The sequence below is a fragment of the Takifugu flavidus genome, chromosome 7 (genome assembly GCF_003711565.1).
Source record: "Takifugu flavidus isolate HTHZ2018 chromosome 7, ASM371156v2, whole genome shotgun sequence".
Classification (NCBI taxonomy): domain Eukaryota; kingdom Metazoa; phylum Chordata; class Actinopteri; order Tetraodontiformes; family Tetraodontidae; genus Takifugu; species Takifugu flavidus.
This window is the reverse complement of record NC_079526.1, coordinates 4,767,796-4,794,188: the sequence shown is the minus strand read 5'-3', so window position 1 is coordinate 4,794,188 and position 26,393 is coordinate 4,767,796. Positions and strand designations below refer to the sequence as shown.

General features: G+C 46.7%; 1 protein-coding gene across 14 annotated transcripts in view; it reads left to right on the top strand.

Moving 5' to 3' along the window:
- Positions 1–26,393, top strand: part of dab1a (DAB adaptor protein 1a) — a 132,541-nt gene that overhangs the window by 52,630 nt on the left and 53,518 nt on the right. For 7 of the 14 annotated variants that reach the window (XM_057039071.1, XM_057039068.1, XM_057039069.1 and 4 more), the window contains exon 1: positions 24,454–24,718. The exons of 2 other annotated variants lie outside the window; for them this stretch is intronic. The gene's annotated coding sequence lies outside the window, so the exon portion shown is untranslated. Of the gene's footprint in view, positions 1–17,926; positions 17,992–24,452; positions 24,719–26,393 lie in introns of those variants that run through there. 5 more of the 14 variants (XM_057039064.1, XM_057039056.1, XM_057039060.1 and 2 more) reach the window with 2 other exon arrangements.

Genomic DNA, 26,393 nt, shown 5'->3' with positions numbered 1-26,393 from the left:
CCAGTTTCCTTGGTAAGTTACAGCCAGCAGCAAATGGGCTTTTATTAGTGTTTTCTCTGGTTTTTACTGCTGTGACCTTAAACTATGAATAATCAGTCGCTGTCCCTGGGAACAAAGCACACCCTGAACCAGTGACCCCCCCGCTCATATTTTGCTTTTATCACGCGTGCTAGATGCAATTCACCGCGACTGTAATGTAGAATTTATAACTTCATACGCGCTGACAATTTGTTCATTGACTTTACTTCAAGAATTATCTGCCGACAAAAAAGCAATTACCTGAAAAAAACATAATAGGAGCCAAACGACAGACAGAAAGACAAAAGAGAGGGAGAAGACCTAGAGAATAGAGAGGATGGGTGGAGGGAGCGAGAGTGTGCTGGCCATCTTCCCAGAGCACTGGGATCGATCCGCAGAATGAGAGCAAGCTTCACTCCTTCCTCTGCCGGTGGAATCAGCCAGGCTAATAATGGGAAGCAGTCATCATCTCCGCGCGCGAGCGCCCGCTCCCCCTTTTTCTCCGCTTTTATTCCATTTTTCCAGGAAGACAATCACAGCCGCGTCCGAGGGCCGCCTCTCTCAAATGATATGACATTTGGAAAACAAACCCGTTTAGCTGGGGGAGCGGGCGTCAAGCAGCGGTGGGTCTGGACACTCTGGATCAAAACATCTGGGGGGAGTCAGCACGCACGCACGCACACACGCACGCACACACACACACACACACACACACACACACACACACACACAGAGGAGCGCACCATGCTGTTAATCCCTCAGACATTTCATACCCCGGACAATAGAAGAATCAACAGGGTTGAACCTAAATGGTCCAATCATGGCTTCTGCATCCACCTCCACTACCTGCTCCTAATGAGCCGAACAACCTTTTCCTCTCCACTCAGTGCCAAACCACAATCAGGATTCAGGAAATCGGGACGCTGAATGTTTCCTACTTGCCCTTTCTGTATTTTCCTCTTGGTGGACTCCCAGCTCCGCCATGATGGTAAACACAGCTCCTCTTCTACTGTCTCCTGGTTGGCTGCTCCAGCTCCTACACATCTGCCATCTTCTATAGGCTTGACGTAGACTTTGCTGTAAATGCCTTTGTGTTTATGCCTTTATGTGTATAACAGTTGTTGATACCAGCGGGGTTGTTATAACCAATGCAGCTGCTATTCACAGGGTTCCACTACCTCCACCCAGCTACAAGCACTTGGTGCGGCCCTTGGGAAGAGTGTTTTGCTCTGACTTTATACCAAGGAGCACAATAGAGCAACATCATAGCAGATAATTCTGTTGACAACAGCTCACAGCCTCTTTTATCAACGTCTACTGTACATTGTCCAGCTGAAAGGTTGTTCTGCTTCATGGGCCAGAGGAGAACACTTATCGGTATTCTAAAGCTCTCTTGGTCGTCTTTAGCCTGACGCTATTGCATTAAAATTAGCCTCTGTTGAGGCATTTGGAGCACTACACTACAGTTTTTCCAACTCGTGTTATTGCGGTAATCTTTGCTTCACTATATGTCGTTAATCTGACCTTCACCTCTGTGTGTGAAGAGAAGAGGGTTTGGCCTCGTTAGCTGGTGCACGTACTCGTCAAGACCTCGTTGCTCTTCCTCACTTAACGCTGTGTTTAGACGTAGAGCTCACGGTGGAATAGAGACAAAAAGTAAATTGGAGCTTCTTGAAAAGATGAGAACAGGAACCAAACACAATTAGATCCCTGATTGGGGATCTTGCCTCAAAGTGTCTTAGCAGCGCACATTTTTCACTGTTGGCGTCATGTTTAATCCACACTCATTTAGTCTGTGGGACGCTGCCCATGTCTTCCGCTCTGTCACGGAGAATCTCGGTAACTGTGTGTGTGTGTGTGTGTGTGTGTGTGTGTGTGTGTGCGTGCGTGTGTGTTCTGCTCATGTCAGAGAGAAGGAGCTGTCATTCAGACAATAATATCACAACAGGGATGTGGCACCATGTATCAGTCACATGCCAAACACACGTCAGAGAGCTCACAGGCAGCGACTGTCTGACGTGCTGGGAGGCCGACACAGACAGCCGCTACACACGGAAGGACTTACTGGAAGATAGAAAGAGACTGTTCCTTTTAGCCTTTAACCCTCCATCACCCTAAACGGCCCAGTCCAGCCGTCATGGCTTGTATTTCCAGATTTTTACTGCTGTTTCCTTTTCCTTGCCTGCCTGCCTGCCTGCCTGTCTGCCTACCTGCCTGTCTGCCTGCCTGTCTGCCTGTTTGCCTACCTCCCTGCCTGTCTGCCTGCCTGTCTGCCTGCCTGCCTACCTGCCTGTCTGCCTGCCTGCCTACCTGTCTGTCTGGGAGGGTCGTTAAATTTCATCAACCTGTGCAATAACTTTAAAGCACTAATTGGGATTATTTCTTATTCATTGGATGGAAGTCTGCTCTCTCTCTGTCTCTCTTTGCAATATAGCCTCATCAGATATGCATTTATTTTTTATATTCTGCTATTCAGGAAAGCATCTTTGGTTTTAAGAAGAGGGTCTGCGTTCATAAACAAGTCTCCATTAGGCAAATAGGACGGTTTATGTTGAGGCTGGCGATAGTTAACGGTTTTAACCGTGGCGATGTTAAAGAACGCGCTTTGCTGCCAGCGTCGTGCGTTTGTTGGCTCAGTGGAGATGAACAGGCTTCCTTTGATGGAAAGAACAATAATGTTTCTTCAATCTTTGCTGAGCATCTCATTTTCTCCCCTCAGTTGTGAATTCCCTTCATCAGCTCCTCAGGTCTGTGAACGGGCTGTCAGATACTCTTCAGCTAGTTATCTGCGACTCTTTGATCATGGCGAAAGAGGTGCTCAGTCAACACAAAAATCAACGTCTTTAAAGGAACAGCATGCGCAGCTCTGCGTGCACGCGGTAAAGTAACATCTCCTGCTGACAAAGTGGTTTAACTTCTGTGTCTCTGCGCTCCTGCTGGCAAGTCTAGACATTTATTCATATGCCTCCCTTCTGGATGGAGGCTCTGATGTTGACATCTTCATAAAACAGGCATAGTGGGTCGTTGGGAAAAATCAAGAGAAGAGGGGGGGGGGGATCACACTGGCAGCTAGGAGGGATTTATTTATCTGTGTACAAAACGATTTGTTCCCGATTTATGTATAAGCTCATTTGAGGGGATTTTTCCGCAGAAACTTGACTCGGAGCAAAATAAAATAGATGGATAGCAAACAATTTAAACATTTACAAGTGCGAGAAAACTATGAAAAATGGAACACATCTCACAGGCGTTTGTGTGGTGGGGGTGGGGGTGGGGTGAATGTATAAATGTCCATGTGCACGACGGATTTGCTGCTGGGTTTTTCTGTGAGAACAGCAGGTTTGGGAATCACTTAACTTCTGTCACTAGCTGTTATGTCTCTGCTGGCCAGAGGGCCAGTAAAGAATGTGAGATGGAGGGAGACAACCGGCGAGGTTTAAAGAAAAAGAAGGGGGGGGCTTATTTAACAGTAGCCATTTTTAGTTTTCCATCACTCCCCCGTCTCTGTAGGTCACCTCTGCTCCGTGTCACAGTTTAATGGTGATGGTAGCGTTTAGCCCACCAATGTGGACGTCACCTCCGGGCCTTCGCGTTCCGAAGAGACAGCCGCATGCACGCAGATCTTTGTCCGTGCGTCCGTGTCACTCCGCCACCCACACAGCTCTCAGAGTCCTGTCTCCGCATCCTCCTCATCTCACCCTTAAAGGTCAGAACTCATCATCACGTCAGATGGAGTTTATTCATTGCTGCGCCTGCCGACATCGTTCTCACCAAGTTTACTGGGAGACTGAGTGAATGCTGGACACATTTCATGGCCCTGAGATCCGCTCCCTCCCTAATGAATGCCCAGACTCCTCTCCTGCTCTGGATGTGTCTCTTCATGTTTGTGTATGTGACATGCGTGAGCATATGCACGCGCTGAAGTGGATTTCATCATCGGCCACACGTCTGCGTGCGTGTCTGATTTGCTTGCAGGTGAGGAGAAGAAAGCATGTGATGAGATTTTCCTAAATCCCAACATTATCTTTGTTCAAAGCCGCGCTGCACTTTATTTGATGGTGCGCTGGGATTCCTCGATGCCGACTGTGGAAATCGGTTTACCAGACACCGCACGCACAAAGAAGAGCCCGAGACACAGACAAGGAGTGGAATCAGTGGCAATTATCATCAACCCTTTACAGAAACTATTTAAAATTCTCTGTCTATTAGAACATCCCCCTTCCTCTCTTCCCTTGTGGGTTCCGTTTCTCTTTTAATATTCTCACCAGTCTTCATATCTCAAGTCTTTGATAGGCAATGTTAAGGTGAGGAACCAGGGCAGCCCCTGTCTGCACACAGTCAGACACTTGTTATAGGATCACTAGCGTCAGGGTGAATTCAGCAGGGCGCACAGCGAGCAGCACGATGTGGTCTCATTTACAGCATTAATCCAAACGAACAGAAATGTTTTTGCCAAATTGCCTGAAGCTACAGTCAAAGGAGATTAGAGGTGGAGGCTGAGATCTTAAAACTGAAACTCACTGTCGGATGCGTTACAGTAAAAGGAAATTTTACATGCCAGGAGATGCAGCCTCCCGTACCGGACCCCTAATTACCCATCTTGTAAAAACCTGGTTGGAGATTTACAGGGTTGGCAGCCACAGTGGCTGCCATTAATTCCTGTCTGCTTTACTGTTGTGTTCCTTCAGATCCTGTTGTTCTGTTGAGGGAAATCAGGACTAAAATGGACCTTCCCCATGCGGCAGCAATTTAAAGGACAGCAGTGAAGCATGTGTCTGGTTCTGTCCAGACCCAGCCCCATTGCACCCCCCGGTGCTGGAAACATGGTGACCACTCTTCAGGCAGGCTAAATCTGTGGGTGCCCTGTGTGGCGGGGCCTCGGTGGCCTATCATGCACAACATTTGATCTGAGATTTCCTTATGAGTGCATGAGCACCACTGCTAGAGAACTGAGATCGCTGAGATGATTTCAGGTTTCCATCATGTCTAGGGAGGAGTCAGTGGAGGGCTTGTTTCCACATCGTTGTCAACAGTCTTTCCTCTCCTGCGTATGGAGCTCTGTTTCCATCAGCTGCTGTCAATGTTCTCTGACCAACCCGAGCCAAAAGTAATGCAGCAAGGCTCGCCACCAATCCTGTCGAGTTTAGAAAGGGCAGAGGGAACGACATGGAGAGAATGGCAGCTCAGCCATCCTTGTCAGTATAAAAACACTGCAGACAGAGAGAACTTTACAGAGGGGAGGAGGGCGACACAAAGAAGGAGGTGGTTTTGAAATGTCAGTGAGAGGAGCTAATGGTAAAGTGAATTATATATATATATATTATATTATAAGACAGGTGTATTGATGTGCTGGATTGAAGGCGGAGGCAGACGTGAGTTCCCTTTCAACCTGCAGCGCCGCCGAATCACAGGCCCGGCCTCCCTGGAGACCTACACTTTACCAAACACGGCGCTCGGCTATGGATCGAAATAGAAAATGAAGGACTTTTTTTTATTTCATAACAGAACAAGCCTTTGAAATGAAATCCCCCTTATGTCTGTGTTGTAGGTCACATTCTTCAGAGGAAATAATTCCTGTTATCCTGCTGTCAGCTACACCCATGCCTGAGTTATACATTATATATGTTAGCAAAATGTCTATGAATTTCTCATTTGCTCCCATCATCTCACCTGTTCACACACGTTTTCCTTTTAAAGCAGCTAATAGAGCGATATACAGGAGTCCAGAATGTAGGAGCAGATGAGGGCTACTGCTAGCTCCTTCTAGACAGTCGGAGCTGTGCTGGAGCTGTCAGGGAACATTGTAAATTCATGGGGGAAGCTCACACCCACCTTCAATTACAGGCTTGCTCTGACAGCCAGCCTCCCTGTTCATCAGCCAGCAGCCCACCCGGTCATCAGCCAACCTTGTCTTTCCCCATTCCCACTCCAGACAAGAGCTACCTGTAGTTCGCAGCCTTCATCAGCACACCATCACGGTCTACAGCCAACGTTTCTGAAGGCAGCAACACGTTCGGGCTCGAGCAAAACCCATCAAACCAAGTAACTTGCAGCTCGTAAGTGCAATTCCACTTGTGTGCTACACCGCTTCTAGCCACTGCTGCAACTCTAAACGGTATATTTTGTGCATTTTTATTAAACGCCTGGTCAGACGGGAATGTAATCATCATCCTCCATTTCCTGGTTGGGCAGAACTCCTGTCGAGTGAAGCATCAGGACGTTTTTCGGACCTTCACTCAGCTCCACCTGCTCTCCCCCTTCTGTCGTTGCTCTGTTTGAACTGTCTCCATCTCAGTTTGATACTTCGGTAACTTCTTTGAAGATATTGTGTTACATTAATGGGGGATATCCACGTTGATGTCCGCTAAATCTCCAGACCGTATGAAGGAAAGTACTCTATCCAGGTGTATACTGGAAACTGGAGGTACGAAGAGCCCCGAATTCAATCTGCACATTTGATTAAATTGTGATCCAAAGCAATCCTCCTTAAAGTTTTCTCTCTCATTTTCTTGAACTTATCCCTCTATCTTATCTGCATTCCCAGTTGGTGTCTTTAGCTCAGGTAATTTGAATATGCAGATGTGAATGTATGAATGATTAATTAAATTAATGCATGTGAATTCCGGGAGTTATGCTACATCTATGCAGATATCAGACGACTGCTCATTTGCATAGATCTCAACCTCGTCCCACCAGGGTAAAACGAACCAAACGGTTTCTCTTCAGGTTAATTTATAGATACAGAAAGTGACTTTTTAATTGAATCATCAATAAATAAACTCGGGTGTTATGTCTCATGGTGACAGTTTCCTCATTTTTACCCTGCTAATTTAGCCACAGTTGAAATATTTTGGTCACATGGGAGTGGGGGGAAATGTTGGGGGTCAACAAATGTTTTAGCTGATGTATTAGCCCAGCTTATAGCCTGACACCACACATCCACGTTCACAGGGGGTCAGTGGGATCGATCATTCTCAGAGCCATGACCAGTTTGATTTTCTCTCCGTTTTAATTGGGCACAGGGGACCTGTGGTGGGGAAAGGACCGGGGATATGATCTCAAGATCTTTTGATGCGGCAACGAGACGTCTTGACAGCAGCAACGTTTTCGGAGAACTGTTTGTGCCACTAATAATTTTCCTGTTAGTTTTTTCCATCAGGCTGTCTGGGAGGGGATGATTGAATCATAAATAATAACGTTGCTGTTTCATTTTGTGTGCTGCTGGACTCAAAAGAGTTGTTTTGTCAAAAATGAACCTTATGTTAGATGTGCGATTCAGACGGATTAAATAAATCACAGCACTTGAAAACTGCGCAGAGCGGCCGTAATTGAAACGCAGTTAAGATGCGCTTTATTCGTTTAACTTGAATTTGATAGTCTCCAAACTGCGAGCATCTGCATATTTTTTAATTGGATATCTGGGGTGAGTTAAAAAAAAAATACAAATAAAGACATAAACAGCCTGTTCCTTCCTGTTCTGTGTTGGTTTTGTTCTGTGTGATGTACAGCAGCATCTTACCTGGGTCCAGGTTGGATTTTTCCATCTATTATATGACATTTACAGTCCAAACGTATCGTTACATTTCCAAATGATGACTTTAAGATTAAACAAGCTTTACAATCAGGTTTTGGGCCTTATAAGACGGTTAAGTTTAGGATTTATGTCAGCGAATATCGCTCTGCACATTGTTTCTTTTGGCCAATCATTTTACAGACTGGTTGCCATGGCATCCTTATAACCTCATTTTCTGAAGGGCTCCGGTGCGTACATTACCACAGGAGAGCATTTTTGTGTTTCTGCCATCAAGGGGAAGAAGTAAACAGCTATTATGACTCTGCTTTGCCTTCTCTAGAGAAGTCTGACCTGTGTTCAGTGGCAAAAAATCAAAACAAGTAGCAACAGTGAGCAGTTTCTGATCATATCTGATCAATGTTTCTAGTTATCACTGATCAATAACTGGCTCATCAAGAGACATTAAGAGTTAGTACAGTAACAGTAACTGCTGATTAGATAACGACCCCTAATGAGGAAAAGTCTCCACTTGAGTTCTATATGTGTTTTATTTTATTTTCAACACTTTCTTTCCAACAGAACCATAGAAACACCTGCCTAAATCGTCCGCTGAACTATTGATATTCAGAATGCGTTCATTCCTTAAGATCAGCAGTTTTCCCTGCTCCAGTTTTCCTCCAAATATTTATTACACCACACACACACACACACACACGCACACACACACACACAGAGAAAGGGGAGATGGGAGGAGGCGTGGGCTCAGGGGCAGTCTGGGGTCAATTAGTATTCATAAAAGACAAATGAATCCATAGCTGTGGCCTAATACCAATTACTTTTGATCACCTAATCAATTAGAGTTGGTTAGGGTTACTGTGGCTAAATAGAAAATTAACTGCGATGTTCAGCGTCGGCGTCGAAATGTCTCCTCATCAGCCACCACATCGGACATGTTAATTTCCTCATCAAGGTGCAGAATAGAAGGGTATTCAGCAGCCTTGTCCAAAAGAAACACAGACACACACACACACAGACACACGGACACACACACAGACAGACACACACACAGACACACACACAGTTATCAAAGGCCCTTTATTAAATATCCCAGTGGCCCCTTAATATACAAATAGCATCTGATTCTATCAAGCAGAGTATAGAGAAAGAGAGAGCGGGGTGGGGGGGTGGGGGGTGAGAAAATTAACAGCCTTCTCGATGGCAGCGCGAGAATGCAGCACTGAGAGGAGAAGCAAATGAGTAATTCAGAACTGATTGATTGTACAAGAGAGACTGAGAAATTGAGAATGAGAGAGATAGAGTGCAGGAGTGGGGGAGAGGGGGAGAGGCGGAGAGCAGGAGACAGATAAAAAGGACCATAGATTGCAAGCGAGTTGGGGGGGGGCAGAAGTGACGGGAGGAAAATGGAAGGCTGGGATGTGAGGTTCAGATGTGGGAGGAATGGGGCGGCGGTCGCTCCGCAGCGTCTCAGAGTGTCAGAGTTGTGGCGCGTCTGTTTTTCCTCGTTCCGATCTTAACCCAGTTGAAGTTCAGCTCTGGCCTCAGGCCTCTGGAAGAGGAGTGGCAGCAATATCAGGTCAGGCACAGGGAGGGGGAGAGCCTGGTGGTGAGCATTCCCAGATCCAGAGAGCAAAGGGAGATGCAGGGTGGGGGGGGGGGCAGGGTGGGTATAACTGGAACATCAGGGTCCAGTCTGGCTGAGATCAACCATGGTTACCCAGCAATCTAGCAGGACACCATCAAGTATTTGAGGGTAACCAAAGCACAGAGTGTGTGTGAGCGTGTGTGTGTGTGTGTGTGTGTGTGTGTGTGTGTGTGTATCAGCCTCATGGGTCCAGGCGCTGACATTTTAGTCTTTGTTTCTTGTGAATAAACTGTGGTTGTAGTGGGATTTGACATCAACAGCTCCATTCAAATCAAGCAACAACTTCTCTGTCGGCTTGAGCTGTGCATGATCTATAGGTCATAGTAACAGCGTCTTAGCGCTACGAGGAGCATTTTTCTGTTGCCGTGATGTGACTTGAGCAGGAAAACCTTTCCATAGAGCTTTCTGGCCTCCATTGTCCCACTGTCAGACACGGATCCCAACAGTCTGCTTGACATCAGCTACATTTTTCACATTTTTAGGCAATTGTTGCTTTACCCAATTTTTTTTTTCATTTGCCAAATAAATTGACAAAATCTTTAAATACTTTTTTCCCAGATTCAGCCTAAGAAAAACAAAACTAGAACAAAATGTAGACTTGTAGCTGTAAGATGCAGCACTTTCTTAGCTCCAATCGGCATTTCGATTCAATATTCTACATAGAGAATGTTTGTGTTGATGCTTGAGCGCGCCAATGCCGCCAAAGAAACCCCCAAAAGGTGCCGCTTTCATCCCTTCCTGCCCAGTAAAATTCATATTGTCTCTTACTTGTCAAATGTGGGACTCTGTTTGTGTGAATTCCTTCTCGCCTCTATAATGTCATTCATCTTTGCCCTCCATGACTTGGCCTCTCTCTAATTTGTCTCACCCCTTCTTCCTCCCCTCCTCCCCATGTGCCTTTAAGGCCAATGGCCGAGACAGGCTCACACAACGCGGTATTGATGTGGACGGTTAGTTAGCTCTTCCTCCACATATAGTCCTTCCCGTCTAATTAGTGCCGAAGGAGAAGAGGCTGTCTGCTTGTCTACGAGGTGTGCGCCCGCGTGTGTGTACATGTGTGTCCTCGCCTTTGCTCTCTTATCTCTGCGCTCTCATTAACCAAGCTTTATTTTCCTTAGCTTCATTAGCATTCCCATGACAGCAGCTGTTACCTCAGAGCTAGGCTAAATGCTAGATGGTAGCCATAAGAAGTCGGTCTGCCCCTTTTCATTAACATTAGCCTGTTTACACTGTCTAAGTGTTTGTAAGTGCAGTGACACAGCTTCCTCTAATAGCACTCTGGCAGTAATTCCACATATCAAGCATTTCCTTTTGCTGTTCTACCAAATAGCCAGAGACAAATCATCTGTCCTGCATAATGAGCTAAATCTGTTCCTACCTTTGGGTAAGTCTGCCCATGAGGACTTCAGGGTACTCTATTATCATGCACAGACGTATTTCTCCAGGTGCAAGTCACTGCAGATTCCAATGAGGAAACAGTGGAAAAGGGACTAAAACAAGAAAAGCCCCAGCAGCATGGGGGAAGGAAGAGGGGGATGGCGAAACGGAGGATGAATGAGCAGAACGGGAGAGATGGATGGAACGGCTGTCAGAGGTGTTTTAGGGCTCCCGGTATATGTTCCTCATTAGCGCGGTGTTCTCAGGAGGGTTTGTGGGAGATTTGCAGGAGATATGTAAAGTATCCAGACCGTGGCAGGAGAACGCCCCTGCCAGGGTGACATAGCAGGCGGAGATACGGCCTCCATCTCTCCGTACAGATTGCCGTGGAGAAGAGCCAGCTGCAGTCCCAGCAGATGAGGTTCAAAGGTCAGCTCCTCTGCATTAGCTTCATCCATCCTCCTGCTTCTGCCTCCACCAACACACCCCATTTCCCAATAAAGGAAAATGAATCTGTCGCCCCTGACCTCGCCACAGCACACAAAACAAACTGTCTTAATCAACAATAAATAAATTGCTGTTTGGCTGAATATTTACATGCAGCCAGTGACGAAAAACCTATATCTCTTTATATAATGCCCTTCACTCAGGATTAGCACTACCAGTGGATCTACAGTAATTTGTAGTAAATGTGGAGATCATCTGTAATCTTAATCTGGTGGCAACATTCAGTTGCAGCGTAAGAAAAAGCAAATCTGAATTCTGCGTAGGCTGTAGTGGAAATACTGCAGCTTTTCTACAGAAAAAGTAGGGTTTTTTTTAGAAGAATTCAGCTGAATATCACTCCAGGATTGAGATTGGTGAGAGCGTTGTGAGTAATTATGCAGTAAGCGCCATACATTCGATCTGTCTTTCCCCTTCTGTCGCTCGCTCCCTCCCTCCCTCCACCGCCTCTCCCCACTCTTTATCACTCTTTGCTCCCCTCACTCTAAACGCCCACTAACCCTGTCTGTCAGCAGTCGGCTGCTTACATATCCATGCAGGAGCTGAAGTGGTCATTATTCACAGCTTAAAACATGGCTGTGTGCTGTGAAATTGCTCACAGTGTGGTAACACGCATTCAGAAATGCAATTAGCATACCTATTTTATACGTTAACCCGTCAATATGCGCAGCCACCTCTCTCAGGACCCCCGCAGTGGGTCCAACAATGCAATCACCATGAAGAAAGGCTTATTTTCATCCTGGACCCTGAGGTGGAGAGGAGACAGGCTGCTCCTGGGACATGAGAATGATCAGAAATGCTGTCCTGTAGCCTTTTATCTTAATATCGGTCTGGCATTTGTGTCCACAATATGTCCCTAAGGGCGTGTTCCCTAAATGGATATAAACCTCCCTCCCTGATGGATTCACAGAGCTGCACGTGGAGCCCAAAACGGCAACAGAATAATGTTATTTCAGCATGGCCAGTGACCCCCACCAAAGTGGATCCCTGCTGAGACTGGGCACACACAACCTTATTATGACTCCCCCACTCGCTTTACGGAAACACACACACACACACACACACACACACACACACGTAGCAAATCTAAATAATTTAGAGATGTCTAGCTCTTGGTATGAATAAGTAAGGGCAACTTCTCCACCAGAGCCAGCTCCTCTCTGACCACATAGTCTAATCAGCTCATGCATATTGCAATGCTTGCTTACTTGATAGTTCTGTAATTAGTGCTTACTGGATAGTTTTGTAAATTAACAGTCCCCCGGGGATTTGGTGGGAACGTCTGTGGGGGGGGGGGGGGGGGGGGCAGGGGGGCACGGAAGGACGGACAGACGGATAAAACGACAGATATCCTTGTTGTCAATGTGACGAGTACGACCTAATTCGAACCAGCGCTAAGTTGATTTTGTAATATTGTTGATGTTCTTCACTCACTCACTAAATGTTGTCATGGCAATCAGATTATATTTACCAACTCATAGCAAACACACAGGCCTCGGGAGCAACACAAACTAATAAAGAGACAGACGCCTTCACATTCTGAGTACCTGGTTTTACACAATCTAGAAGAATGAGGCGAAGAATGTTAATTACCTGACAGCTTTGTTAAAGACATAACATTCTTGATGATGAAAGGAAGATGGGAAAAACACTTCAGACCTGGAAAATTCTCTCTTTAGACCTTCAGCACCTCACTCACACGCTCCGGTAACAGTAAAATCTTTTTCGATAGAATATCCTGAGGTGCTCTCCAGCAAGAACATGCCTCTAGCCCTGGCTTAACCCAGCGTCTGCTGTCGTGGCAACCGCGGGTCAGTAAGAAGTCCAGAATAAGAGAAGGTAAGTGGAGATGTGTGGGAGCTCATTTATGGGCATCTAAATGGAAAGAAAAGCAGCGTTTTGTGCTTCTTTGGCAGCAGAGTTGGTGTTTTGCTCTCTGTCTCTGCGAGTGTGTTAACAGTCAAACCGTTAAATTACTGGAGGCTCGGGAAGCGGCTGTCCTCTTCCATCACAGCAGCACCGCGCGCAGTGTTTTTAGTTTAAAATTCGGTCCTACGGAAAACATTTGCATGCGGACGCATTTGAGAAACGTCACCAGCAGCAAGGAGACGACTCAAAGAGAGAAACGCAGCGAGGTGAGCGACAGCAGCGAGCAAAGAGAGGTTAAGTGCAGAGGCAGGCGGAGGTAAAAGGATACAGGAAGCAAAATAGCGTAAAACGCTGAGTGCAGGGTGCTGCATGTCAGCAGGTATCAGGGGGAGTATTTGGTGGCTGGGAGCCAGTATGAGTGAGATGAGGGGAGGCGAGCCTGCAGAGCCAATAAATTACCGGCCTTCAAGCCCCACTTTACATTAATGGAATGTGCAGCGCTGTTCTCTCCAGTCGGCCGCTGAGATTAAAGAGTAGGGAAATGGCTGCAGACAGGCTCTCCCCAGCCCGGGTTCTATCTGCGATATGGATCTTCAGGAACCCACAGAGTGGACCCGTGGAGCGAAGGGACAGGGTCTCTGCAGAGGAGCTGGACACAGCAATGTTGTGAGAGAAGACATAAGGAATTAGCAAAACCATGCGGTTTCCACCAGTTTTTTTCTATAATGGAATGTTTTGGTATTTTTCCTTGATTTTGCATCAATGACAAGTGTCGAGGAGACGGTGTGTGGTGCCGGCACATCACACCTCGGAGTATTTAGCTAACTGCCCCAACAAAACTCCCAAGTGATGCTGCAGATATGTTAGCATCAGCCGTAATGGTTGGAAACCCTCACCTGGGGTGTTTATGTGAAACACTGTATTAAAGGAGTGTTTCGGGGAAAGAAATCAGCCTGGATATAGTGAGGTACTCCAAAGATTTCTGAGAGATTATGTGGGATAAAGTGTGCAAGTGTGAGAGAATGGTTGGAGCATATCCAGCTAAAGCCAGCTCTCTTTCACAGCCCCTAAACCCATTACCCAGCTATTCATCTCTCAATTGAACTGTGCCGCTGTTCCGCCTCCGTTTGTCTCCTTATGGTTCGAAACTTGTGTGCGATGGCATCGGATGCATCTGGGAAGATTCAATTAAAATGCCATTGCCTTTTTTTTTTTTTTACTACTCCTCAATGCTGGCATGTCTCCTGCCAGTCTTTTAAAGTGATTACACACAATTATTTCAATTAGATGTCAGGATGTAGTGCCATCATCATCAGACGGTAATCACGTTGTGGCGGAGCAGTGGGAGACAGAGCGGCGGCTCTTCTCATTCTTTCATTAGACCAAATGAAAGAGCGTTGCGGAGCATTTTATTGTTCACTTTTTATTTTGTTCCCAGTTTCCCAGGGCCTGAGGAAAATACACTTTTCTCACCCCTCCACAAGCTGTTTTAATCTCTGCTAATGAGTTTGATAGATTTCAGGATCTACTGAAGGATGAGTAAAGATAGATGAGTGAGAGGATGATACACAAAAGACTAGCAGACCCCCTGCTGCTTTCTGGGAAGAGTCAAATAGAGCAGCAGCAGTGGAAGAGATCACACAGGCCGTCTGTACTCTCCAGTCAGGAGCGTGTCTCATATAGGAGACAATTCATGGCTTTGACAGCAGAGAGAAAAACATTTGTGGATGCTTTCCTACTTTGGTTTGGCATAAATTGAATCTGCTGGAGCACCGCTTTAGCATTCGGGAGGAATCCAGATATGAAAGGACGCTTTATTTTCCTATGTTGATCAGCAGGAGGTCACGAGTTGAATTTCAGCCGCCTCCTGGTGGAGCGCTGCTCTAGCGTCCTTGCGGGGCCCAGCATCCCATACGAGCCCCCCTGGGACTGAGGTACGGTAGCAGAGCTAGCGCAGGAGCTGGCGGCGCTCTGTGTTGTGATAACAGAGGCTTTGCAGGAGAAGACATACACAGCATAATGAATCTGCCACTGCAGCGCACTGCTCACACAGAAACACACATCCCCGCATGTGCACGCACCCACCACAACGCCAGGAACCGGCAGCGCGCACGCGCTCTTTTATAATCACATTTTCGCCTGTTGCATTATTTTCACATGACATAATTATCCAAAAACACATGTGCAGTGAAAAGGGCACACGAGCACGCACACACACACACAATTAGGAGGCAGCGCAGCCTTCTGCGGCACATGCTTGGTTGCTCTGTAGAGGCCACGCTGACTGCATGTCTTACAGCAACATCAGTATGCTACCAGCATGGGCCTGTGTCTCCACCTCCCTTCCTCCCTCTGGCCACCTCTCCTTTATGCCTCTCTCTCTCTCTCAGATCTGTCTTACCTCCATCACTCTATTCCATTCTTACTGGCTCCGTTGCTCCCTCCATTCCTCATGTTGAATTATCCACCTCTAGTTGAACAGCCTAAAACAGTGCAGAAGGCATCCCTCTTATTCCAGGTTTGTCCTATTTCCTCATATCTCCGGTGCCGACTTTCATTATTAGATTCATTTTCCCCTGATTTTATGGTTAAAAGTCTGTTAAGATCCAGCCATATTGGCTAATTTGGTTATCTGGTTCCTCTCTGTGATCGACCCAGGTGATGGTGGACATTGTGTGCACGCGCGCATGTGTGTGTGTGTGTGTCCCAGTAGGTGTCTGATGGGAGGGTGCTCAAGTGTGGAGGACTCATCATGGGTTATTAGGAGCGTGCAGGGTGGCCATCAAGCATGAGAGATGGAGCGATACAGGCAGCAGAGAGAGAGAGAGAGAGAGAGAGAGAGACAGAGAGAGAGAGAGAGAGAGAGAGAGTTTCCACTCCTTTTTTCTTTATCAGTATGATTTTGGGAGGTTGGGATGAAATTCATCTGATCCCACAGGGGGTCTGTGTTAAGAACGAAGGTCAAATCAGAGCTTTATGGGTTCATTTGCTTATTTTCTTGTCACGGGCTTTTTCATCAAACTCTTTACTGAGCAAAACGTAATGATACCTTTTGAGACGATTCAGATCCATTTCCTCTGCAATCTTCCACAAAGAAACGACCTAGTTGGCCTTTATTCCTTTTTCTCCCAAAGACTCAGTCGTATTCGCAGGAACGTGGCATTCACGACAGCACAGATTAGATAAATGGAGTATACAATAATGCATATAGAACATACGCTGAGCTGTCACTGGCTGCTGTTCATTTCCTGCCATGGATGCTCACAGCACGATAAGCATAAGAGACGACATCCCTGACAGCATTCCATGCGAAGATGAATTGATTCCATATTGTGTGAATGCACAGATGATACGCCAACTTCCCACATTGTCTCCTGTGATTGCGAGAGAACGAGGGCAGCGTCACATCCTGGCTGGCAGGTGGAGAGAGGCCTGAAAGAAGCCGCAGCTCCTCGCCGGCTGCATCCGCACTACGTTCATTAGTTCAGGTGGAGGTTAAGGTTTATTTATAAAGCACATTTACAGCTGGAGAGCGCTTCCTAATGCTAATGGGACAGTCATGCGCTTGCAAAGGAAATAGAACGGGATTTAAAGAGATAAAAGGAAGGAGATGGGGTGACCGAGAGGAGGAGGCAGCGGCACCGACCGCTCAGCGGAGCCTGTGCTGCTGTGCATCTTAGCAGAACCTCCGGCTCTGTTACCACGTTCATGATGTTTTCATTTATGAACCTCACTAAAGATTCATTGCAGTGTTTGCAGAACATATTTAACTCCCCCCCCCTCTGGAGAGAAGAAAAGCATAGGCTTGTATAATACCAAAGAGCTGCGGTACACGCCTTTTATATGTTATTAATGCTTTAATGGGACCAGTTAATAAGCCTGTTCCCCTGTCATGGTGTATTAATTGTTTGTAATACAGCTATTCAGGCTGATTCGGGCTTTTAGGATTTTACACTAAAACATGCATGCATGCATGCACACGCACTTTTCTGCTCTAATTATAAAGATTATGCGGTAACACTAATTCTGTGACACACACAGATTTTGTCATCTTCCGGCAGTAGCGCTGACACGCAGACGTGCACACAGGTGACTTGAACTGGTGCCAGTCGGTCTGATGACCATCTTCCACCTTCAGTGAATAAACTGCTCGCCACTCCCACCAAGACGTGTGGAAACGGAGGGATTCTGTGTGGTTTTGTTATTACCTTACACATCTAGCCCAGTCAGCTCTGCAGTAGCACGTTTGTGGAGGGAATGCAAAGTACAACTTGTAGGACTGATGGAGAAGTTAATTAGAGGCCAGTCAAGTCACCCAAACCTTCTGACCCATTTCCACCCTTCCCATTATGCTCCTCTACATCTCCCCTTATCTGTCAGTCACAGTCCCCCTGCTGTTAATGAGCTTATGCTGAGCCATACATTATGTCTGCAGCTCTACCTTCTCCTACTGCGTTCTGTGCAGCGTAGAAGGACGAGACGTGGCTGTTCGCTGCCGCGACGTCTGCAATTAGATACCTTCATTTCCCTCCGTCTGTCTCTCCCTCTTCGCTCAGGCCTCGTGCGTTTTCTGTGTGTGAGAGGCAGATTGCAAACTGACTCTATCCACATAGAGGGAAGGTTGTTACCGGAGCACAGTCACATTAGCGTCCTCAGACTGTGTGTGTGTGTGTGTGTGGTGTGTGTGTGTGTGTGTGTGTGTGTGCGTGTGTGTGTGTGTGTGTCTGTGTGTGTGTGTGTGTGTCTGTGTGATTCTTTTTGTATGGCTAGTCACCAGCAGGATGATGAGATCATTACCTGTGACTGCGATGCTAATGTCACACAAAACCTCAAACACACACATACACACACACACACACACACACACACACACACACACAAGATGGGAGCAGAGATTGGTATTGTAATGGTTCTCTAATGGGCTACCTGACAAGTGCTTTTTCTTAATGCTATGCTTCTCCCCCCTCCCTGTTTTTCCCCAGGTCCATATTACGATTCTGCTTCTTTGGGGATCAGTGATATGGACACCAGGTGTGGTGTGATCAAGGTATTTATCCCATTCTCAAAACTCATTACCATTTTTTAAGCAGTCTCCAGGAACCATCCCTCACTGTTGGTTTTGCACAAAGGCTGACAGTCAGGAAAGATCCCAGAGCATGCTGAGCATGTTGAATTGACCTAAAAGCATACGGATACATTGTTGACATACACAGTTAGGAAGTTACTAAGAAAGATGTTACCATGGTTAATGCCGGTACCCAAATACGGGTCATCTTGGCTTCATAATAGCAACATAAAGATGTCCGAAAATTTCAAATCTCAATCTGCCATTATAACGTTATATTGTTGTGGGAATTGACTGTTTAGTTGAATGGGCTCTTTGCTGCTCACTTAAGAAATAAAATCAGAACAATTGTTCCATCCCCACCGAGACTCATGATGCTCTCTATTTTTCTATTTATACGCATTGAGGTGAACAGCTAGCCGCAGGCAGCCCTCACCCAGCAACCTGAGCACGCAGACAGGCACAGAAAACACACCTTTTTCCCCCCATTGTCAGTCTGTCTGTGTGTCTTTGACTGTTAGTTTAGGCTGTTAGTTTGAGGCATTCAGACACAGTTAGCATGTTTCCATGTTTAGGTAAGTTAGCTTGACGGGATCCTTTAAGTTGAACCATCCAACATCTTTTTCCTAGTTGACTTATTACCCTGGTAGAACTGAGGTGGTGAACACGAGCCAGCACGGCAGAATATACCATTTTGGAAATACGGGCTGGTTTAGCACACACCAGCCCACTCTGGGTCTGAGGGAGTTTAACTCCATATCTACAAATGTTAAACTTTGATTAGTTCAAATGAATAGATTCAGTCTTGTGCACACATGTATTAAAGTTTCAGTTGGAGTTTTCAGACAGAAAAAGGAGATTCTGCCGTTTCTTTGGGTGTTCTGGAATCTGTGCTGGGCTGTAACAGGTGGCTGGATGGTCAAGCCCATCACGACTGTCACCCTTCAGGTCACGCTTCCATTCAGTATGAGTTTGCTTCAGTTTGCTTCAGTAAAACACGTTCATACCTAAAATAATAAGGGGGAGATGTTTATTTAATATGAAAGGAAACAAAGACACCGTGTGTGCACCATTTAAAAGTATTGCTGTGTTTAAACCTGATTAAAGCAACACAATTACAGCAACTGAGACGTGCCTCCCCTTTCAGGGGATCTATGATCACAAATGAGCGATTTACATCAAGCTGGAAGGGGAAGAACGTGATTTAAGAGACTTCACAAATTCACCAGCCCACAGGCAAAGGATCTACAGATGGAGATAGTTTGGGACTGTGGCTCCATGGATTTTAAGTTAGAGTTGGAATATTTAAATATCAGCATGGGCCATTGTCTGTGTCTGAATAAAATAAAGGTTTACTCCATCTCCACAAGAGCAAGCTCCCTCCCTGCCACTGTTTGGTCCGCATACAGACTGTTATCTCTAAAGAACCTGAATATAGTTTATAGACAAACAGATGTCTCGGGCTGTGGCTGTGACCCACCTCTCTGTGAAACTGTGGTTTCTCCACGACCTCTCAGCAGTTTTAGGACCTGAACGCCACATAGAAGGAAAATCGGGACCCTCTTTCCGACATGAAAACGTGACAGGACTTGGCCGTTAGAAATGTGAGCTTAGCACACCTATTGCAGTCAGCAGTCAGCAGTCAGCAGTCAGCTGCACCCTTCTGAACCCTGTAGGAGGGGGGGGCCGGAGTACTACTGCGTAACGGAAGCGCTTAAAAATGAATGAACAGCATCCATGAGAAAGCGTCGGTCTTGTATTATTCACAATGTTGTGAATCCACTCTAACTGTGCCAGTTTGACTCATTCCAGCTCCCCTGCCCTCTTTTCTCTCTCATTCCTCCTGCCAGCACAACCCCCCACCCCCCCGCCCCCACTGCCACCCTTTCTGGGAGTTTACAAAGGTTGCGCAGGGTAACTACCAGAGGTTTCAGTTCAGCGGAGCAGGAGGGCATCAGAGGGAATATACAGTAGCATAACCAAGCCTCTCACAGAACACAATATCCTGTTGTTGTTCCACCCCTGACACACGTCAGTCAGCTCATTCTGGGCTGTCGGCATGAAAAATTTAGATCTTAGGATCTTCCATCCAATGAAGAAGCTTTACGCCCAAGCTGCTCTACAGGGGACAGATGCTGAGGTCGATGTGATACCTTAAACCGACCTGACAATCGGCGGCGCTTCTCATCCTTGGCAAAAAGGTTTCCGCGGGCGACTCAGCTTTTCATCGTTTCCATTCAGTGATTAGAAAGATTAGAGATTAGAAATGGTTTAATGTGCACAAAACATAACTACGAGTGCAGTTAAATGCAAACTTTCTTGGCACATGGCATTTAAAACTAATTGGAACCCCCAGGTGGTCTCCGAAAGGGGGCGGAGCTACTAGTCATGGGATCCCAAACATTCTATAGACTACTGACGTAAATCCAGCGGGTTAGGTGCACTCCCGACAACAGCACAATGATACAGACGCATCACATGGGCAGCGTTGATGAGTTTTTCTTGTCTTGTCTTGAATAAACCACACCAAAATATTTAATATTATGGGGAGCTCCTTGTTTGGCCAGTAAATTAAATATTAATCCAGTGCGCATTTGTCCTCTGATAGGTGCACTTTTGTTGCTACAGTTCTTTTTCTCACAGATAAACGACTAAAGCTTCTTTGCCAAATAAGTAATTATGATGCCGCTAATGTCATCAGCAATTCCCCGTATTTATTCTCTTCTGCTAATAACCTGCTCTAATTATTTCTCAGTTTACATTCCTGTTATTTATTTTTTATCCTCACCTCCATAGAATACTTGGGAATTTTATTTATGGTGTCTTGTCAGTCACAAAACTATCACATTGTATATTTTGGGACCGTTTCACTGTTATCAAGGTGGACCTCAGTAGAACTTGGTTCATTAAAAGCCAACGTGAAGCTGCACACGTGAACTGTGCGGAATGACTGCGCTGACAAGAACAAGGCTCGGAGTGACTTTCACACAAATGGGATTAAATTACACCTTTATTCTCTGCTCGGAGGGAAACCTGTGTGAGTGTGTGTGTGTGTGTGTGTGTGTGTGTGTGTGTGTGTGTGTGTGTGTGTGTGTGTGTGTGTGTTTGTGTGTGTGTGTTCCACAAGGGGAAAAAGGAACAAAGATACTGATGTGTCACCCGTGTTGATGCTTTCATCAGGATGTGTAACTTTGAGGGCTTTTGCCTGTGGGAAGACCCGTCAGATTTCATTAACAACATTCATACATGCGCAGATATGGAGACACACACACGCACACACGCACCCACACACACACACACACACACACACACACACACACACACACACACACACACACACACACACACACAATAACCAGGCACCTACAAGTCAACCTGTCACCTTGTTTTATTATGATCACCCCTGAGAATCTCCCACTCTATTTCTGTCTCTGCCTGACTTTATTATCATATAACGGCGCCGTACAAACAGCCAGACTGTCAAAACTCAACCCAAAACACCATAAATATATGTGCACAAATAGTTTTCTGATCCACTTTCACTCTGGTAGCCCATCTCCCCTCATCTTCACATGCTCTTTTAGTCGCCTCATATCTGTCAAGCGCTTGAACCACCCTGATACATCTGAGTCATTGAAAAGCGGCGCTTTGATAGCTGCAGCTATGCTGTGATATCCCGCTTTGTAAATATTCTACTACCACTCCATCCGCTCTCTCTCTCTCTGTCTGGCTCTCTGTCTCGCTCCTTGTTCACTGTCTGCAGAGCATCTATACATACAGCCCTGGTATTTCCTACAGGCATTGCTGGAGCTCGTAGGTGAAAGGGGTCACTGTGACTTGTTTGTGCATTTGGGTCAGAGCTAATCTCGTTCCAGTTTAGATGTCTAGGTCCTAAATTCACCTCCAGACATATTGACGTCTCTTCAGAGGAGACTGTCATTTATCAACGTCGACCAGTGTCTGTTGTCAGTAGCATGTGACCAAAGTAAATGATATCTGATAGTGTACGCAGAGGATCATCTATGCTGGATATATGTTTCCACCCAGATACCATAAAGAGCAGCTCTGATATTGTAATAAAAAGGGCAGATTTAGATTGGGAAAAGGTGCAAAGATGGTAAAAGAATAAAAGGCTACTAGCGTGGGTGCAATCAGGGTTACAAATATGCTCCAGCATATAAAATGCAGATTTGCAATGAAGGGCAGATTTGTGAATAAAGGAACTCAATTGTGCTTCCAATTCTGGCATTGGCTCTTGTAAATGTGTGTTATGTGTCATCTTTTATTGATAGCGATTGAAAATGAGCTCACATATAATCTAAAATGTGACCTTATATGTTATATTATTGTACAAACATGATGTAGGGTGATGCCAAAAAAGATGCGGCTAGATTTGTATATTTTATCAGGTCATTGTGCAAACTCCAAAATCTTCTTTTTTCATTAATCCTTGAGTTAAAATATACCCTCAGCATCACAATAAACACTTATTTTTGTTGAGTAAAGGAGCCAAGGAAATACAGTCCAGTTTATAAACCAATAAGAAAAACTAAATGGAATCTCAGGTTCAAGCCAGGGCAGAAGAAGAAGAAGAAGCTATCGTTCCTGGCGCTGAAAAGCTCACATTGACCTTCTGAAACATGTTGTTTGGGGATTTTAGGAAATCACTCTAATCTGAAGGGTTAAATCAAGGTCGTTTCATTCGGAAAGATGAAAACAATGAGACTGTAATCACAACTATTGTCTTCCTCTGGCTTGAGCTGGGAGTTGGCTTCCTCTGTGAGCAGCCATTCCCTGGGTCACATGGACGTGTTTCGCTGTGTTCAATCTGACTCTTGCTCATGTTACATGTAGCTTAAGCTTTTAATCGGGCTTATACTTTATGTCCTGAGAAGAACTGGCCGTCAGAGGAGAATCACAGGAAGCTGCTCTGCCAAAGCAGAGCCGGACCGTGGTCCAGCAATTAGCCCGGCTGCCTTAGTCGCCGGCTGACTTGTTTAACGCTGGCTTCTCCATACGTGTGACAGAAGAGCCGCGGGTTAGCGGTGAGTAAGAGATTAGATCTATTCAGGTGTGCTTCTGCTCCATCTGACATGAGAGGGAAGGCAGGAAGTTCCTGCCAACATGAGCAGCATTTATCTGCTCAGCCAAGCTGAGACAGACGTGTGGTGTCTGTGTGAGGAGGAAGGAGGAGGAAGGTGAGCGCGCAGGCAGATACCGCCGCGGCGAGATACGGCAAAAAGGTCCAGAGATACTGAAGTGTGGGAGGCAGACAGACCCAAGGCCTCCGCACACAGATAGGAGGTGAACCTCGGCTATACTTAGGTGGCTAAACTGAAGCCCGCGAGGAAGGCGAGGGAGGGAGGGGACGGCGGGCGAGGCGGCGCAGTTCTGAGGGGAGAGATGGGATGATTCTCGTGGGTGAAAAGCCAGGTCGGCGCTGGTTAGAGGGGCCAAATCTGACTTTCGAATTCACCCCAGCTGCAGAATAAAGCACCCACTCTGTCGCCATTTCACATAAATGGCTGCATTTGCACCTCCAGGAGGGCCAGTGGGGCGGCGCCCTGAGGTGGAAGACAAATCTGTAGCTATTAATTACAGAGAACCATGCTAACAGTGAAACACACAAGAAGGCCCGGCCTACCTGCAAAAGCAACGCCCCAATCCAGCGTGTGGAGACAGGACAAGATCACACGTGTCTCTCTCTATGCTGCCTGGACTCTATTTTAATGTAACTAATTACAGTTTCACAGCCTTTTAAAGAAAAGTGCCCAGTTTATTGGTTAATATATGAGAAATGGATACAATGTGTTCTATAAATGTTGTCAGGCATCGGTACTGGGTAAGAGAGGGGTCCTTTTTTGATGTAGTGATGAGAATTACAACTGATTTGTGGCATTCTTGTTTCCATTTTTTCTATTTTGCGCCTTCATTTGCTCTTCTGTACGTTCTCTGAAACTTTATGAAGCACTCTGCTCACTCTGCATGGATGGATGTGGCAGGACTCTGCCGCAGATGTGCAATCGGTCCATAATCTATGATCGATGACTGACTAAAGGGTTCTTGCGCGCATTCATGATTCCTGCCCAGTCTGGCGTCACGACGACGAGGCGCAGCGGTGGGGTTCCAGCACAGCCCTCCTTCACAGCCTGGAAAGTGGGGAGACTTAAACCTGGAGGTAACCCAGCAGCTCCCCTTCCTCCCTCCCTCCCCTCATCCCCTCTCCATCATTGTGATTTTTTTTTTTGGGTGATATAATTCTCTAAAAGCCTGACGCGTCACGCAGCGCCTCCCTCCGCATGCACCCCCTTCCTCTCCTCTCCAACTCCTTGAAAGCTGAGGAAATCAGGACAGCGCAGCAGCGGAGGGGTTAAGTGGAACCCGGGCGTGTGATTGGCTGCCGGCCGGCGGTGTGAAGCAGCCTACAGAAAGAGGTAACCAGGCAACCTCAGAGAGGGAGAGAGAGGAGAGGGGGCGCAGGGGAAACCGCGCTGAAACCAGCCTGCCATACTTTTGAGAGGCTTGTGCTAAAACCATGTAACGGGGCTCTCCGGTGCTTTCCCCGGGATGGAAAACTGGATTACTGCCGCTGCTGAAACACACCGTGGATGTCTGAGTGGAGCCGGACAGGACACGCGCCAGTGAATGGATTCTAAAGCCGCTGCACAAAATGGGAACTAACTGGCTTCATTTCCACTGTAGTGCAAAGGTAAGTGCGCCCGAAGTGATGCCGCTGGAGGGAGCGGTGTCGGCCCGGCGGGTCACTCACGCTGTGTACTTTCCCCACGCGCGCGCGCGCGAGAGAGTGAGAGCGTGCGCGCTTTGGTGGAGCCCAGAGGAGCCTGTGGATTCACCGTGATCCGCTTCTGACGCCGCAATCAATTATGTGTCGCTGCTTCTGCTGCGGCAACGGGATTTCTGCGTGTGCGTGCGTGTTGGGTCGCGTAAGGGTACGACCCCCACTCCCCCCCCCCCCTTCCTCCCGGTCCGGGGCGATGTGCTTGTGTGAAGTGTCGGGCGGGATGCGTCGGTTAATCCAGCGTGCGCGTTGGCCTGAGAAGTGATCCGATCCTCGGGAAAGTGCAGCGGGGCGTCCTCCAAGGCTGGATCACTGGCTCCGGGCGGCGCTTCTCTACTTCTGCTTCTTCTTTTTTGGTTTCTACTTTGGCAAACCTCCGCGGGCATGAATCTGCTAGTTGGGCTGCTTTATGTGCGTGATGGAATCATGTCTGATGCGGGGGTCCGGGGTTTGTCACTTTCGGTGCGGCCAGTTGGCTTTGAGGGGGGGGGCAACCCTGCTGCAGCTAAAAGACGCATTAATCATGAGGCTATGCAGACTCCCCCCTTCTCTCTCTCTCTCTCTCTCTCTGTCTGGCACATGGCCTGCATATCACTGTTGTGCTGGATGACTCTGAGTGTGCGTGTGTGCGTGCGTGTGGGCGTGTGTTTAAATCTTTAAAGTAGGACGTCATTTGCATTGGTTCTAATCTACCATATGTAGGCTATACCATCACCCACGCCTAGCGAGCACCCAGCAGCTCCTGTTCCCTACAGTCAGGCGGCCTTCACACCTGTGACCTACACTGAGTTTGTGAAATACACATCATGATTTCGCTTCGAGGCGCTTTTAAAAAGTTCTTGGGAAAACAGAGAAATGTCTTTCGATCTCTGCTTTTATGCTGCTTGAAAATACCACGAGGCACGTGGGCTGGCCCGAGCATCTGAGCCGTGATTTCTCCTTCTGATGAGGTTATTAAACGGCTTTTGCTAAAGCAAAAAGGTTGGACGTTGGGGTGAACGACCTCTAATTAAGCCGCTAGTCTGGCTGGTTTCATTTGAATTAAATGATTGTTTCCGTGCCTCTAATTTAAACCGGTGTTGAGGATTGGAAGGTGTTTTTTTCTTTTCTTTTTTTCCCGCACAGCTCTCTTACTACTGCCTTCACGGGCCCAGCAGGTGACTACGGGGGCCTCATGGAAACATTTTTGTGTTCCCGCTGAATGAAAAGATTTGAAGAGTCTTTTCAGCCGCTCTCGGCCTTCATTCATCTGCTGCATCTGCAGCCTCATCCTTTCTTTTTTGTTCCGTCTGTCTTTTGCAGTCGATTTTCCTCCCTTCCCAACAGCAGGTCTTACTTCTCTGGACCGTCTGCAGTGCATTTTAATTAAACTTGGAGCGAAGCTTAAGCAGCAAAGGACTATGAGGTTATTACGTTTATTACTTTTTATATGCTTGATGCAACTCTATAATTTAGCTGATGAGATAGTCGAAGGTTAACAGATGAACTTCTGTCTTTCATTAATGAGTTTAACAGCAACGAATGGCTCTCCTCATATTGTGAACACCCCAATGCAAATCCTTGTAAAATTGCCTTTCCCCCCCTT